Source organism: Triturus cristatus, chromosome 1_1 (genome assembly GCF_964204655.1).
Source record: "Triturus cristatus chromosome 1_1, aTriCri1.1, whole genome shotgun sequence".
Classification (NCBI taxonomy): Eukaryota; Metazoa; Chordata; class Amphibia; order Caudata; family Salamandridae; genus Triturus; species Triturus cristatus.
Genome location: NC_140579.1, coordinates 1024759604 through 1024769307, shown reverse-complemented (window position 1 = coordinate 1024769307; position 9704 = coordinate 1024759604). Strand labels below are relative to the sequence as shown.

General features: G+C 45.3%; 1 long non-coding RNA gene across 1 annotated transcript; it reads left to right on the top strand.

The window, feature by feature from the left end:
* The first annotated feature begins 767 nt into the window (after positions 1-767).
* LOC146871474 (uncharacterized) lies at positions 768-1716 on the top strand. The gene is made up of 3 exons (XR_014959561.1): positions 768-887; positions 1305-1451; positions 1669-1716. It is a non-coding gene; the product is annotated as an uncharacterized LOC146871474 (long non-coding RNA).
* The last annotated feature ends 7988 nt before the right edge of the window (positions 1717-9704 follow it).

Genomic DNA, 9704 nt, shown 5'->3' with positions numbered 1-9704 from the left:
GAGCCCAACAGCAAGGGCCTACCGCCATGTGCGTGGCCTCACTTCTCACTGAGTTAGTAGCACGACAAGCACTGAGCAGGTGTACAACCTGCGATGATGATAGGTGCACTAGTATGTCCTCTGCCATGGCGATATCAAGACTCAGTACCAAATGCGAGACCTATTAGCTTGCAGAACGGAGCTGCATGATGGGGAGGGTGTCGTGACCGCGAAAAGGTGAGCAGTGAGGCCTTGGTGTGCAGCGTCGAGCAGATACCTCTGGGCGGCGGGAGTGGATGGGGTACAGCAGCCTGAATGCAGAAAGATGGCAGAGCGATTTAGGCGTATGCACTCGTATATACTCTGCCACAGCCTCGGATTGGTAACGCGGGCAGTGGTGCAATGCCCGAGGAGCCGGTGCCGAGTTCCAACTGTGGGCTGCTTTTGGAGCAGTCTGGGGGGCAGATTTGGGCGGTGTCGTTGTTGTTTGGATACCACCAGCGGCCCAGTGGGTGTCTGAATGGCCTTTCTGGAGGCAGATGCGTGTCATTACTTCACGTTTAGCAACAGGCAGTGGTGTCACTTTCTTTGCATACCTAGCAGGGCAGGGGGCCTGAGCAGAAGTGGCCTCACTTGTTTTTAAGTCACCAGTGTAAACGAATCCGTGCATTTTTTTGTATCTCCCCCACCCCCCCTTTTTTAAATAAAATTTTGTCAAATCAGTGTTTTGAGGAAAGGCAATATGCAAATGTGGGAAAAAAAAAAATTTTTGCGTGCCCGGGCCGATTTGGGAATCCTAATCCAACCCTGCTCTGCCATTACTAATTCTGTACTATCTTTCAGACGTGGGAGCTTGAGAGTTCCACTAGGTCGCGGCACGTGGTTGGAGACAGAGCGGTGGCGTAAAGGTAAGCTGTGACGGTTTTGTAAACAGTGTAGGCACTCAGTGTCCCTCCTCATCTCTTCCTTTCTCTTCCTCACACTCTTTCTATCTCCCTCTTCCTCTTACACTGTTTGTCTCTTTCTCTCTCTTCCTCTCTCTGTTTCTCTCTCTCTCTCTCTCTCTTCCTCTGTTTCTCTGTTCCTCTTTCCCACACTCTTTCTCTCTCTCTTCCTCTCTCTCACTGTTTCTCTCTCTCTCTTCGTCTTTCTCACTCTTTTTCTGTCTTCTCACTTTCTTTCTTTTTCTCTCTCTCTTTCTCTCACTCTCACTGTTTCTCTCTTTCTCTCTGTCTTCTGCTCACTCTTTCTTTCTTTCTCTCTCTCTTCCTCTCTCCTTTGATGAATGCATGACGCACAATCTTATCATGCTTTTTATCTAACAGGCTGTGAATCACGAATCAACGTTCACCCCCTTCAACACCACCAAAGCTGAACGCGCGAAAAATCTGTGATGATGTGTGGCCATCCTGAACGCATGACAAAGTTGCTTCGGCACGTGGTGGACCCTCTTACACACACGCCGGTGGCAGGTGAGCAGAGAGACTTCTTTCCGCAGCAGCGGGCAGTCACCTCTGGGCGGTGGGAGTGGATAGTGTGCAGCAGTCTGGGCGCACACGAGTGCACAGACACCTCCGAGCAGTGGGAGTGGATGGGGTGCACCAGCCTCATTGCCCATTACCGAAACAGAGAATTACGTATGTGCAGTTGTATGTACTCTGCAATTACTAATTCTATACTATCTTTCAGATCACTAAACTTGAGGGCTACACTATCTCCCGGCACGTTGTTGGAGACACACCGGTGGCACAAAGGTGAGCTGCGAAGGTTTTCTCCAGTGTATACACTCCCTCTCCATCTCTTCCTTTCTCTCTCTCACACTTTCTCTCTTTCTCTGTCTCTTACTCTCTCTCTCATTCTTTCTTTCTCTCTTCCTCGCTCTCACTCTTTATCTCTCTCTTCTTCTCTCTCACTCTTTATCTCTCTCTCTTCCTCTCTCTCACACTGTTTCTCTCTTTATATCTTCCTTGTATCTTACACTTTCTCTCTTTTTCTCTCACTCTCTCTCTTTCTCTCTTTGTCTGTCTTTCTCTCTCTCACTCTTTCTCTCTTCCTCTCTCACTTTCTCTCTCTCTCTTCCTCACTCTCTCTTTCTCTCTCTCTCTTCCTCTCTCTCACACTGTTTCTCTCTTTCTTCCTTGAAACAGAGAATTACGTGTGTGCAGTTGTATGTACTCTGCAATAACTAAATCTATACTATCTTTCAGATCACTAAACTTGACAGTGCACTATGTCCCGGCACGTGGTTGGAGACACACTGGTGGCACAAAGGTGAGCTGCGAAGATTTTCTCCAGTGTCAACACTCCCTCTCCATCTCTTCCTTTCTCTCTCTCACACTTTTTCTCTTTCTCGGTCTTTTCCTCTCTCTCTCATTCTTTCTTTCTCTCTTCCTCTCTCACTCTTTCGCTCTCTCCCTCTCTCACTTTCTCTCTCTCTCTTCCTCTCTCTTTATCTCTCTCTCTTCCTCTCTCACACTGTTTCTCTTGTCTTCCTCTCTATCTCACTCTCTCTCTCTTTGTCTGGCTTCCTCTCTCTCACTTTCTCTTCCTCTCTCACTCGTTCTCTCTTCCTCTCTCTCACTCTTTCTCTCTCTTCCTCTCTCCCACACTGATTCTCTATTTCTTCCTTGTATCTCACTCTTTCTCTTTCTCTGTCTTTCTCTCTCACACTGTTTCTCTCTTCCTTGTAGCTCACTCTTTCTCTCTTCCTCTCTCTCTCTCATCCTCTCTCTCACTCTTTCTCTCTCTGTCTTCCTCTCTATCACACTGTTTCTTTCTCTCTTCCTTGTATCTTACTCTTTCTCTCTCTTACTCTATCTCTCTTTCTCTGTCTCCCTCTCTCTCCCTCTTTCTCTCTTCCTCTCTATCTCTTCCTCTCTCTCACTCTTTCTCTCTCTCTCTATCTCCTTTGCTGGATGCATGACGCACCATCTTATCTTTCGTTTTGTCTTGCAGGCTGTGAATCACAAATGGACCAGCGATGACACGCCACGGCTGTACATAGTTTTATTTGTTGTTGTTTTGTTTTAATAAAATGTTTTATATGTAAATCTATACATGACTAAGATTCTTATTTCTCCAACCTCACAAGCATCTTTTTATTAATAGTTCGTAGAGGGACACTTCCGGGCCCAAGAAGGTTGTTGGGGGTATGCTGGTGATGTGGGAAGAGGGTGCGTTACCTGCTGATGTGGGGAGACGCAGCATGAAAGGGATATTTCTCACAGAAAGAGCTCCGGTATATTTTCATAAATGCCTCGGACAGATGCCAGCTGACGGACTGAATCACAAAATGGCTTTTCAATGCTCATATAGTGTGACTTATGAACAGTTCGTACCCAGGCTCACAGAGGGACAACTGCGGCCCATCCGCTCGACTCACAGAGGCAGAACTACGAGCCGTCCGCTCCCAAAAGAACAGCAGCATAGTAGCTTGCAGAGGTAGAGGCACAGCAGCGTACTAGTTCGCAAAGGTAGACAGCTGCGAGCCGACGGACTGGCTTCTAAAGGCATAGCTGCAAAGTGGTGAGGTTGGGCACAGGGAGCGTTAAAGGGCTATCTTCCTACTGCTGTCCTGGAGTGGAAGTCGTGCTGCCTGGGGCTCACCTGTTTCTCCTTTATTGTTAATAAATCTTAAACCTTCACTGCGTCCAAATCATCATTACACAGAGCTCCGCTATATTAAATTGCCCCGGGAACCTTTCTTTTATATTTTCACTCGAGGCGAGGCACAAGATGGCTGCTAACAGTTCCTGGGGGCATATTATCAAGGTCCGGCGATAAATATCGCAAAGCGCGCTTAGTGCTAGCATATTTATCACCAGCTATCTCTGGAATTTATCGCCCGGTTAGCGCGTTATCAACAACGCGCATCGCCGATGCGATAAAAATTCCAGAGACAGTGGGGATATCACCGTTTTCCATGGTGGAAAACATCGATATCCTAGATGATAGGGCCTGTGGTCTTAGCCACACAATCCACCCCCCATGTTAGGTATGCCTTAGTCAGGAATTTAACAAACGTTAAATTCCTGCATTAAGGCATACTTAACGTGATTTTAAATATTGCTAACCCTCCTTGTCAATATGACGAAGCTGGGCTAGAGATATTTTCCCAAGGGAGTCTTGTCAGGCACGCCTCCTTTGCATCTCATTAGCGATGCGATGGGAGGCGTGCTGACAAGGGGCGCTATTGCCAGTAAACTGTCGCTAACAGCTGTTAGCAACAGCTTGCTGATAGGTCGATAAAAATATCGCCGCTTTAGCGGCAAAAAGTGCCGCTAAAGCGGCGATATTGCCCTTGATGATATGTCCCCTGGTTTGAAGTGTTAGCAGCCAATCAGAGGACACTTCCTGCTTTGAGGTGTTAGCAGCCAATCAGAGGCAAGCTCGTGCTCGGGAGTTAGGCACCGACCAGATATATATATATTTTTTCCTTTAATATCTCAAAAACTACTGAACGGATTTACACAATTTCTACAAAACCACGCTTTCTGGACCAAGACCTTTTTCCCTGCCAAATTTGGCGTAATTCCGTTTAACAGTTTGACCTGTAGCCTTGTCTAAAGTTTCCTATGGAAAATGCATTGAGAAAACACGTTTTGACCCCCCCCCTTTTTTCTCAGCCCACCCTTGACCAATCACCCCTAAACTTTCAAGATAGGAGCTGATCAAGCAACCCCCCTCCCAACATGAGTGAATCCCCGAGACTACGGGGACCACAGCGGGCCCCCGCAGCCCCAGCGAGCTCCCGCTATTATTTTTTAAGAAATCCCCCGGGACCTAGCCCACCCCAGGGTCCCATTAAAATAAAACACAGAAACCTGAGACCCCAGCGCGAATTGCGCCGATTTTTTATTTTATTTTAAAATGGTTTTTTGGCCCTGGGGATCCTTCTGAGACTCCCTGCGCAGGCCTAGAGGGCCAGGGTGTTTCTACCCTGCCTCCTTCTCTTGTTTTCTACCGTTGTTTCTCTGTTTTCTAGCGACTCGCTTCTAACAAGCCACAAGATGGCTGCCAACACTTCCTGGTTTGCAGTGTTGGCAGGCAATCACAGTGAAACCTCTGCAGTAGACTTGGGCTCCACCCAGATATCGGAACTTTTATTTTTCTAATCTCTCAGCAACTACTGAACGGATTTACACCATTTAAAAAAAAAAGGTCGCTTTCTGACCCAAGCACTACCTTTGTGCCAAATTTGGGGTAATTCCGTTCAGTAGTTTCAGCTGTAGCTTTGCACAAAGTTTCCTATGGGAAATTGATTTTTTGACTCTTATTTTTTGAATTTCTCAAAAACTACTGAACGGATTTACACCATTTAAAAAACAGGTCGCTTTCTGAACCAAGCTCTGCCTTTCTGCCAAATTTGTGGTAATTCCGTTCAGCAGTTCGGGCTGTAGCTCGTCGCAAAGTGTCCTGAGGAAATTAACATGGGGAAAACACGTTTTAGGACCCTCCTTTTTTCTCAGCCCCCGCTTGACGAATCACCCCCAAACTTTCAAGATAGGATCTAACCTAAAAAGTGCAACGTTTTTTAAAATGTCATAAAGATTCGTCTAATGACGCCAAAGTTATTAGCAAATCAAAAAATGCTTTTCCTATGGAAACTAGGTTGTAACTATAACTACCTACTGGCGACTGCCAGAAGGTAATATATATACACATATATATATATATTGATGTGATACTGAAAGCTCAAGTCACATTCAGGGGCTTGGCATGGTTCTGCCATGAGGATGTGGACAGTATGTGGGGGAGCCGGATGCAGATTTATGGCTCCATTGGATGGTACACACTAGATTGACAGTGGTGTATTTTCCCTTTCAAGTGCAGACCAGGCAGCTAGGTGATCATTGGGCTTACAATAAAGAGTTCAGTAATACGTTATGTACGGCCTGATTGGTGATTGATGTGATTTTTTGCTTCTGATTGTATGTTGTTGCTCGTTGTTTTGCAGGTTACCTTCTTGGGGAGAATTTACATTGCAGTAATTCATTTATTCATAAAACGGGAGGCTTGACAGGTGAAGCAGAGGTCTTTTGGGATGCCATTGGGGTCTGACAAAACAAAGGTGCAGGTTGGGTGGTGGGGTTGTGAGGAAAGAGGTATGAGCAAGGGCAAGGTATTGCTAACGTTGCTGAAGTTGTTCAATAGCTGGGGATGCCCCTATGTATTGATGGGGCTTCTTGAAGAAAACTACCCTCTGCAGCTAAAAGGTTGGCATTTCTTAAACATATAAAGAGAAACGGTGGATGTATTTGGAGTATTTGTAGAATGGATTGGCAAGGTTGGTTGAGGAGCACTTGTGTTGAATTTTGGATAGGGCAGAAAAACTCTTCTACAGAGGTATTCTGTGCTTGGCACGTTTAGAGACTGTTTATAACACAATGATGGGTGGGTACACTAGGGCACGGTTGGGGGTAGAGGGGCAGGGCAAGGGGGTTGGTAGAGTTCGAAGTTTATTAAGGAACTGAGTTCAGCTTTGCAGGGTCTGATTAAGAAGTATTGTGGATTTGTAATTCTCACAGTTAAGAGGGCAATTTGTTTAGGAGGGGTGGTGTCCTTTACCCTAAACTAGTGATGCCTTACTGTTAGTTTTTATGACGTTGTACCTTGGGCTGCTAATGTGATACCCATGTTTTTCATTAAGGCAGCCTTTTTCACCACACACATTAATTTACAGCACTTTTCTGGGGTATACCGTATCGCCAGACGGACAGTGCTACCTATGTTGTAGTTTCAGTTCCTCTGGATCTAGGCCTCTAACCCCCTTTAGGACAGATGCCATATTGTTTCTTGATGGTGCTTTAGAATGCAGGATAAATGCATTATTGTGGCTAGTCCGGCAGAGCTTGCTGGCATCACGCCGTGTCAGCCATACATCCCCCGGTTGATAGAATAGTCATACATCTATTGACATCTTTTCATACATGCCAAAAATATACCATAGGCTTTCCTCAAAAAGGGAGATGCAGTCATGATTATGATTTTCATTTCCAAAAATAGATGAACCTGCAATGGATTGCCAGCTTATCTAGCTTTCGGAGTCCAGTTTAGCCTACACCCAAAGACTAGAATGTGGCAGAATGGGTGACATCACCTCGTTTGAGTACTTAACTCTACCACCTTTATAAATGGAAATGCTGGAAAATACCCCTGAAGACAATCAACGGGAAAAAATCTACAATATGGTACCAAAAAAATAGGACTCTTATGCTGACTGTGCTACATTTCATTTACAGCAAACTAGCATACTTTTCAAAGTACATGTAAATGCCTTAATAAAATTAAAAGAAAATGTCCATTAATTGTTACGATTCAGGATACATGTAGTGCAAGTATTCATGATTCCTGGAAGAATTAAAGATGAAATCCCGACCATCTAATCTTTCAGCTGCAACATTCACTAGTACATGTTACTCTTTCTTTTATCATTGATAAATGTATTTATCATTTTTAGGTTTTGCCTGCACAGCGTTTCCAAAACCTCTATCATTTAAAATAAATCTTTCATTGGTTACTGTGCTTTCCACTTACGTTTCCTCCATTTCTATTGGCTATAACATCATTTTTCCTGTTGTTCCTCCGTTTTTCTTGTGTGCTCCTCTTATCAGTTTCCCGGCAACCAATTATTGTTTCCATCTGCTTTTTGGAACTATTTTTTTTAAGGTTTTGCATGCCCAGCGCTTGTTTTTATTATTTCTTCTGAACATGCACTGAGAGTGTATGTGTCTGTACTCTCTCGCTTGCACCAGACCCATCCCTCCTGTAGCAGGTCAGCGGTCCTGCTCCCCTAAGAAAACCAGATGTAGACACCCGATGTCCTCTGGCCAGGCATAGCCAGAGGAGATATAATAAAAGGGAGGGGACTGCTCGGGATCTCTCTCATACACAGTGCAACTGTGAGCAGGTGTCCGTTATTGGGTGTGATATGAGAGTGTAGCAGAAAGAGTGGGCTAAGCCACTGAAGGCACCTGAACCTGCAGCACCACACTGGCGACGAGGGCAGAATTGGCCCCGTTTACTGCTGGAACGTGAAGTGCGGCATTCACCAGCCGCAGAACCGCGACCCCCACTCCACGCAGGCTACGTCATCATCGCGGCAGCCAAGATCACTACGCCCGCTCCTGATGTCTCTTCCTGCTCGGCCGAGCCCGAACGTAAGACCACATTGAGTAATAAGCCGGGCTAAGCCCCAACTACCTCACAGCGACGTACGGGCTCCCGTGCCGACTCAATCAATCAAGAATCTTTATTTCGGCCGAAACGGCCATAAAAACACAGATAAAAAATACAGTACAAGCCATTAGATAAAAAGAGACAAACTTTACAATGTGAAAAACAGGCAGGTATTCTGGTTAAAACAGCAATACAGTACATACAGCGCTCCACTTTCCCCCCAGACTTCCTCAGTAGATCAGAAAGCACGTCTAAAATTATGTAATTTACTAAAAGTGCGTATGTAATACATAGGGGACGCGGGGCCTACGTTGATAATGAGTCAGATTCAATAAAGTACATATGCATTATGTAAACAGCCAAAGGTTGTTAAAGTGCTTCAGTATCATAAAAAAGGGGAAAAAACCATTCGTAGTACACAGTTCACATATCCCCTCTTGTGTTCCTAAGGCGCATCGCTACTCTTAGAAAGTTTACAGTACAGTGCAATGTTAAAATATCTGCAGAAAGTTTCAGGTACAGTAAAGCTACCTTGGCCTGTCTAAAACCAGCCTTTTTTAAAACTCTTTTTAAAAAATGTTTCCTTCGGAGCGTATAATACGGGCCTAGCAGCACGAAGTGAAGGGTGTCCTGCGGAGATCGCAGCCGCAGGGACCCTTCTGCTCCACCGTTTTAGTAAAACCTGCAGGCACCGCTAGGCTATGATGTATGGAGTTCAACCTGAAGCGGGTCATAAGGTACCTATCCTGGGCACTATGGATAAGATACAGGTAAGGTTCAATGCCCGGGCAAGATTTCGTCAATATGTGGCTTCTCACTGCAGGTTTTGTTATCTCTTGGTCTTCCCTGATAGAACCCAGTAAATTCAAAAACTCCCCTTTAACAGTGGTCTTATCCTTTGCCAAGATTTTGGTAGGGTGAGTATAAAAGCTCCAGGTGACCCATGGCCTTAAGAGAATCTCTAACATATTTAAGCCATGGGATATTCATCCCTTTGTCCAGTACCAGGCAGTCTTGAATGATTATCTCTTGTCAGGGCCGCCTCTGGGTTAGACCAGATACTAATCCAGCAACTAACCGGTTTTAATTTTATCCTGTCCTCGATGTGGGCAACACCCAGCTCTTCATGTACAATAAAGCCCGGGGTACTTTGTGGCACTTTCAGCAGTCTTCTTAAAAGTTTATTCTCTTCGGTATGGAGCGACTTTGTATCCACAAAGCCCCAGACCTCACTGCCATAGAGAACTTTGGCGGAACATATTGAATTGTAGAGAATCAGGAGCCCAACGGCCCAGCCTATGTGCGCGATTCATAATTGCCCCCATGCTTCTGGTTAGTGAACCACATTTATCCTCCAACAATGGTTTAAAATTAAGCCTGGAGTCAACCAATATCCCTAGGTATGAGAAGGACTGAACTTTCTCAATACAGTGTGCCCCAATCGTGTATCTATATTTCTTTTGGGGCACCTTCCCTACCTCCATTATGTAGGATTTGGCTAGGTTTGCTGACAAATCCAGGCTCTCCATGAAGTGGATAAAACCATC